This window comes from Cydia splendana, chromosome 10 (genome assembly GCF_910591565.1).
Source record: "Cydia splendana chromosome 10, ilCydSple1.2, whole genome shotgun sequence".
NCBI lineage: Eukaryota > Metazoa > Arthropoda > Insecta > Lepidoptera > Tortricidae > Cydia > Cydia splendana.
The window spans coordinates 15,581,147-15,587,986 of NC_085969.1; the positions used below are offsets into that span (position 1 = coordinate 15,581,147).

The following is a 6,840-nucleotide window of genomic DNA, read 5'->3' on the forward strand; positions in this document are numbered from 1 at the left end:
CAACCCTGAAACAATGGTAATAATCCTGATTGTACTTATAAACAATCTCACTTAAACAAAATACCCTTCATTTGTATAGTTATGTGAAGAATTTGTATGAATTTACTTTGCCATAGAACCGCCTAACTACGATACTAGCAAAAAGCAGAGCTTTGTAAGGGCTCGCGGAGTTTTCTACCTAAACGTACCGGACCGCGACTTTGATCCGTGGCTTGTTCCATGTTCCATCGAGTGGGTACGTAATAAGTTCGTTAAGGACGCAGCTATAAGTGAGAGCAAGAAAGAAATATACTAACCGGACCCCGCACGGTGGGCTGAAAATCGGCCTCCATAGAAACAGAAACCGAAGTCTTAAATTTGAATTTTTTTTTATTGGAATAGCTTTTGTTAGGTTTTATTATGTCCCAAAATTAATCTTAGCTAATTTGGTTGGAAAAATAATTAATTATACTTTTTTTTCCAAATCTTTGTATGGCGCGTATCAGAAAAATCGAGTTATCTCCGAAAATAAAAAGTTAACCGTAATATCCTGACAGATGGTTTTAAAACCAATTATTCTTGATTTTTCCACGTAATTAGAATTTTCCTACGAGGTGCACTTTTTTTTTTAAATCGATATAGTTTTTTTATTTTTTATTTTTATTTTATTACGGTTATACTCGTAATTTTGACTACAAAAAATGAATTTGAGTTTGATCGAACCAATAACTTACGCGTAGTGAATTTTTGTACTAAGCAAATGTATGGAGCGTACGAGTAAAACGGATTTTAAAATTAAAGGTATACCGTAATATCCTTGCAGATGATTTAAGTACCAATTATTAAGGATATTTTGACACAACGCGAACTTTTCTACCGTATGCACTTATTTAATAAAAAATAAAAAACTTATTTTTTCATGCTGAAATAACTTTTGCTCATTGTTTTAATTAAATAAATAATAAACATACAAGAGTTACAAGTAGAAAATTAAAAATAAAACCATTATATCCTTTACATTATTACCCTTGTATCCTCTTTATTACATTATCTTTGTACTTAATGAAACAATATTTAACAAATTTGACATATTGACAACGGATAAGTCTAAAATTAATGATCGTTAATGAGGTCCGGTTACAATCATTAGTAGATACTACGAATTTACTTAATTAAATAAATATCAGTAACATTATCAATAATTGGTTTACATAAAAACAGAAATAAGTACATTTGAGGTATCTGTCACTTCTTCTTCTTGAGGTTCCAGACATATGAATAATACTAAAGTTTCAGGGAAGAAAGCCTGTTTTTTTCCACTTATTGTTGGCCTCATTGAAGAAAGGACAGGATCGGATGACAAAAGTAACATATTATAAACATCCCTGTTCGAATCTTGTCTCGTTTTTTTTTGTGAGTGATGCTCTCTGAACATTCTGAAGTCTTTGTTGCGTGCCTCGGATGCTTCTTCAGAGAGATGACCAATCGGTACAATATCATTTTGTGCAATGATATCTGTGCCATGGATCAGCAATTTATGCACTGTTGGGGGCATCTTATACCAACTGTAAAATTCAATATAGACGGCCGCTGTAGCTCTGCAATAGGTTTTAAACTTTTCAGTGTCAATTACTTCACCTGATGTGGCAGCTTGCAGAATTACAGCAAATATCCGAATCAGTTGTTTGTGCAGTCCAGTGATATTAGCTGTTTTTCGGGATCTTCGAAAAATTTTCGTGCTGTGTTTCCATCATTCGTTGTTCCAGAACCTTGTTTTACTACATCGACTAAAAGACTTAGTTCTTGAATAATCTTCTTCCGTAGTTCCATCTTCTGTTTAAGGCCCCTCTTTTCAGTTGCATAAAATTCTTTAAAGTCCAATCGACATGCTATATGAAGAAGGCATTCCATGGTATTGATCCGTCCAAATTCATATAAGGTAGTATTGTAACCGATTGTAACCGGACCTCATTAATGATCATTAATTTTAGACTCATCAGTTGTCAATGTGTCCTTTGTTAAATACCGTTTCATTAAGTACAAAGATAATGTAATAAAGAGGATACAAGGGTAATAATGTAAAGGATGTAATGGTTTTATTTGAAATTTTCTACTTGTAACTCTTGTATGTTTATTATTTATTTGATTAAAACAATGAGAAAAAGCTATTTCAGCATGAAAATAATAAGTTTTTTATTTTTTATTAAATAAGTGCATACGGTAGAAAAGTTCGCGTTATGTCAAAATATCCTTAATATTTGGTACTTAAATTATGTACAAGGATATTACGGTATACCTTTAATTAAAAAAAAAAATTGTTTTACTCGTACGCTCCATACATTTGCTTAGAACAAAAATTCACTACGAGTAAGTTATTGGTTCGATCAAACTCAAATTCATTTGTTGTTGTCAAAATAACGAGTATAACCGTATTAAAATAAAAAAAAAATAAAAAAAATATGTCGATTTTTTTTTAAAAAGTGCACCCCGTAGGATTGTCATGAAATCATTATTTATTTGAATAACAATATTGTGACATCCTTTCAATTCTAGTCAATTTTATTTTACTTATTTATTTTATTATATATTAATGATTTCAATTAATTTTAATGTATTTATAAATCTTGATCTCATTGTCAATTGTCAAAACATTGTGTCAATTATTTACCTATATGTACCAATGACCTTTTATTTACTTACATCTATGATATGTACCTATAATGTTAATGATTAATTTTAATGTACTTACTAACATGTAGCTGTAATGATATGATACTAACAATATTGTATGGAATTTTTTTAATATTCTGAAATAAAGATATTTTATTTTGTTTTTTGTTTTGTAGGAAAATTCTAATTATGTGGAAAAATCAAGAATAATTGGTTTTAAAATGATCTGTCAGGATATTACGGTTAACTTTTTATTTTCGGAGAAAACTCGATTTTTCTGATACGCGCCATACAAAGATTTTGAAAAAAAATTATAATTAATTATTTTTCCAACCAAATTAGCTAAGATTAATTTTGGGACATAATAAAACCTAACAAAAGCTATTCCAATAAAAAAAGTTCAAATTTAAGACTTCGGTTTCTATTTCTATGGAGGCCGATTTTCAGCCCACCGTGCCCCGGTCGCTGTCCGGTACGCCTATCTGTTACAGCTTTTACTTTGTCCATTAAAAACGTGTTCAGACGACAAAATCAAATTGCCAATATCATCCACACGTTATATAGGTACAATTTTATAAGCACTTAATAGATCCTACACGGTCGCCCAGTACTTTTTGTAAGGAAGCCAACTGGCTTTCCTACATAATGTTGGGTCAGCGAGCCAATGTCCTTGAATTTATTTATGCGTCCACATCACACAATTGAGCGTAAAACTATCCCATCTGGACACCTACTGCCTACCTATAATTTGCTCTCTTAAGTGCTCATCAAGACGAGAGAGACGACCAAAACAGAGTGTGCCTATGTTGCAACAAACGTGAATTCCACTAAATACTGCCAGGGTTCAGCTACAGCTCTATCTTGAGTATCTCCCAAGTGCTCAAAAAGACGAATCGGATGACCAAAACAGCGTGTGCCTATGTTGTATAAAACCAGAGCTCCACTAGGGTTCGCTCCGCCAGGGTTCAGCATCAGCTATCTTGGGTACTACCTACCAAGTGATCATCATGACGCGTCGGATGTCCAAAACAGCGTGTGTCTATGTTGCACCAAACCCTAGCTCCACTAGGTACTGCCAGGGTTCAGCATCAGCTCTTTCTTGGGTAATACTCTCCTAAGTGCTCATCAAGACGAGTGAAATGACCAAAACACCGTGTGCTCATATTGCAACAAACCTGAGTTCTACTAAATACTACCAGGGTTCAGCTACAGCTCTATCTTGGGTATCTCCCAAGTGCTCAAAAAAACGAGTCGGATGACCAAAACAGCGTTTGCCTATGTTGCACAAAACCCGAGTTCCAATAGGTACTGCCAGGGTTCAGCATCAGCTCTATCTTGGGTACTGCTCTCCCAAGTGCTCAGTCTGACGAGTCGGATGTCCAAAACAGCGTGTATCTATGTTGCACCAAACCTGAGTTCTACTAGGTACAGCCAGGGTTTGGCATCAGCTCTTTCTTGGGTACTGCTCTCCCAAATGCCCACCAAGACGTGTCGAATGACTAAAACAACGTGTGCCTATGTTGCACCAAACCTAAATTCCACTAGGTACAGCCAGGGTTCAGCATCAGTTCTATCTTGGGTACTACTCTCCTAAGTGCTCATCAAGACGAGTCTGATTACCAAAACACCGTGTGCCTATGTTGTATTAAACGCGAGCACCACTAGGTACTGCCAGGGTTCAGCATCAGCTATCTTGGGTACTGCTCTACCAAGTGATCATCATGACGAGTCGGATATCCAACCCAGCATGTGTCTATGTTGCACCAAACCTGAGTTCCGCTAGGTACAGCCAGGGTTCAGCATCAGCTTTATCTTAGGTACCTACTGCTATCTCAAGTGCTCATCAAGACGTGTCCAATTACTAAAACAGCGTGTGACTATGTTGCACCAAACCTGAGTTCCACTAGGTACTGCCAGGGTTCTGGGTCATTTTGTTGAACTGCACGCCGACGTTGCAATTGGCGTGCAGTCGGCGTGCAGTTTCCATACAAGTTGCAGTCGGGTTGTAGTCTGTCTGTATCGGCCCTAAGTCACTGAAGTTTGTATTACCTAATATGCGTATCTTTTTTATAATTTTGGCAGTTCCAAGCAATAGTAACACTAAATAAAACTGTTTCTCGAATTGAAAATACCCGATTTAAGTTTGCTAACACAACATGACTGATCAGTTCATCGGCATCACAGAAGTTCACAGAACATACGAGTAAATTGACCTCCGCAGTGAATATACAGCAAGATTGATTGTTCACAGAAATTTAATTGCTAAATTGGGTCAGAATCCAAAATTTTAATCCACTTTTGTATTCATCGTTGTTAGCACATAGTACATTAGCACGAATTTTAATTCATAATTTTTCTAACAGATGGCGCTAGTAGTAATACAAAGAGTAATTCCTTTTTTTTTTGTTTATAAAATGATATTTTTATGTTTGATAACACATCTAGACATGAATTTAAATTACTATGTTAAATTTCAAACCTAACAGTGCGATAGTTTTTCCGTAAAGTGTACCACAAGAATGCATAGTTTGTCGAATAGTGATACATATGATACATATAACAATAGGTACTACAACTGAATATGGTCCACAGGTTCAATACGAAATTAATTAGAATACCAAATTTTTTCGGCTACTAAAAGAAAGTTTATTCTTTCATTTTACGAGAGTATTTTGCGTAGAATAGTACTTTGCATTGCTGCCATTCAAATAATAATTACACCTAAATAAAGGTATTCTATCCGACTTAGTTTTAGACCATAGTTGGGAATTTTTGGGTAATTTTACAATACTTTTACATAAACGACACACTTGTTCATTTAAGTTTATCTTAGTAAAAATAAGCGAGATTTGTCGTGTAACAAAATACTCAAATAATCTTCTCTGAGTTTAAGCTTAAAGGGTCGTAGACCTCGACAATTTGGTTTACATTCGAAAAAAATATCAACCGTATGTTGATAATGGTAGCCAGCTGCCCAATGAGCTACATCAATATTTACTGTACAAAACGAATTTGAAAGGTTTCACAGCACTGTGCCAATAAACGCAATAAAATTGCATTATGACCTTTCAACACGAATGTGAGCGTTTAAGCAGCGTAAACAATAACAAATGTTTTTCGTTTCAGGTCATGGAATGGGTCAATAACAAATAGAAATAAAATATCTATTTCTGTATGTTATATATAAATTTGTATTGAGGTGGGCAACAAATAGGTAAATAACCCAAAAAATATTCCAAATTCATACTTACCACAAATTGTAAGCATTAAATTATGAAATAACTGTATGATATGCATAAAATCTGATTTTGTCTTGCCTTAAAAAGTTTAAGTATATTTACCATTTGATGTTCAACTCAGACCCGGATTGTGAGCGGGATAGAATCTTGCGCTTTTAAACTAACAAAAGTAAGAAACTATGCGCGAGCTACATCAGTAAGGTACTGAACGTCAAAAGAAGGCTAAAACAAGCCTCAACCGTTAGAAAAACGCAGTGACCTCGTGTGACGCAGCCTCTGCACTAACGAATGCGTGAACACGTTGCCAGCCAATTTGCCGAATGCTCTCAAACGTAACTGCAACATTACTGTATATTTGCACTACATATGGCGTTTTCAACTGTTCATGATTATGCGCTACGCAGTTACCATTACTACTGTCAAAATCACACAGGTATTTAATGGTTTCGGTCTTGTTCAGCATTTAAATGTTATACAAGCAAATTATGTATTTCACTTATTCATGTTTGATATTTAGTTGAATGAGTGTGAAATCTGAACAAAAAACGTTTACCTACTGACAAAACAGTCACAAAATGAGAGACATGTGATGTTCTAACAGTTAAATGCGATGTCCGGTTGGAGAGAAATGGCAAGTTTGGATTTATGACAATATTACATCTTACCTAAAACCTAAGGAACGTCAAAATTTGTTTTTTTTTTTTAATTGTTAGTAGTAATTGAGTACTTAACACATTAACTGCCAGCGACGGGTTCTCTGGCGCTTTTTGCTACAAAGCGGAATACACGCGTAATCGTCTAAAAGCGTAGCGCGTAGCTCGCGCTAGCAGTGAATGCGTTTTGTAAGACACTGAAGAACTCGCACATGCTTGAAGTCACATAAAATCTTAATAATCACTACACCTTATAAAACAAAGTCCCCCGCCGCGTCTGTCTGTGTGTTTGTATGTTC

At 35.1% G+C, this 6,840-nt stretch overlaps 1 long non-coding RNA gene across 1 annotated transcript; it reads right to left on the minus strand.

Moving 5' to 3' along the window:
- Positions 1 to 636: 636 nt before the first annotated feature.
- LOC134794612 (uncharacterized) lies at positions 637 to 2,428 on the minus strand. Its single transcript, XR_010144696.1, has 3 exons — positions 2,332 to 2,428; positions 703 to 991; positions 637 to 671 (listed from the first exon to the last, which is right to left on the minus strand). It is a non-coding gene; the product is annotated as an uncharacterized LOC134794612 (long non-coding RNA).
- Positions 2,429 to 6,840: the final 4,412 nt, after the last annotated feature.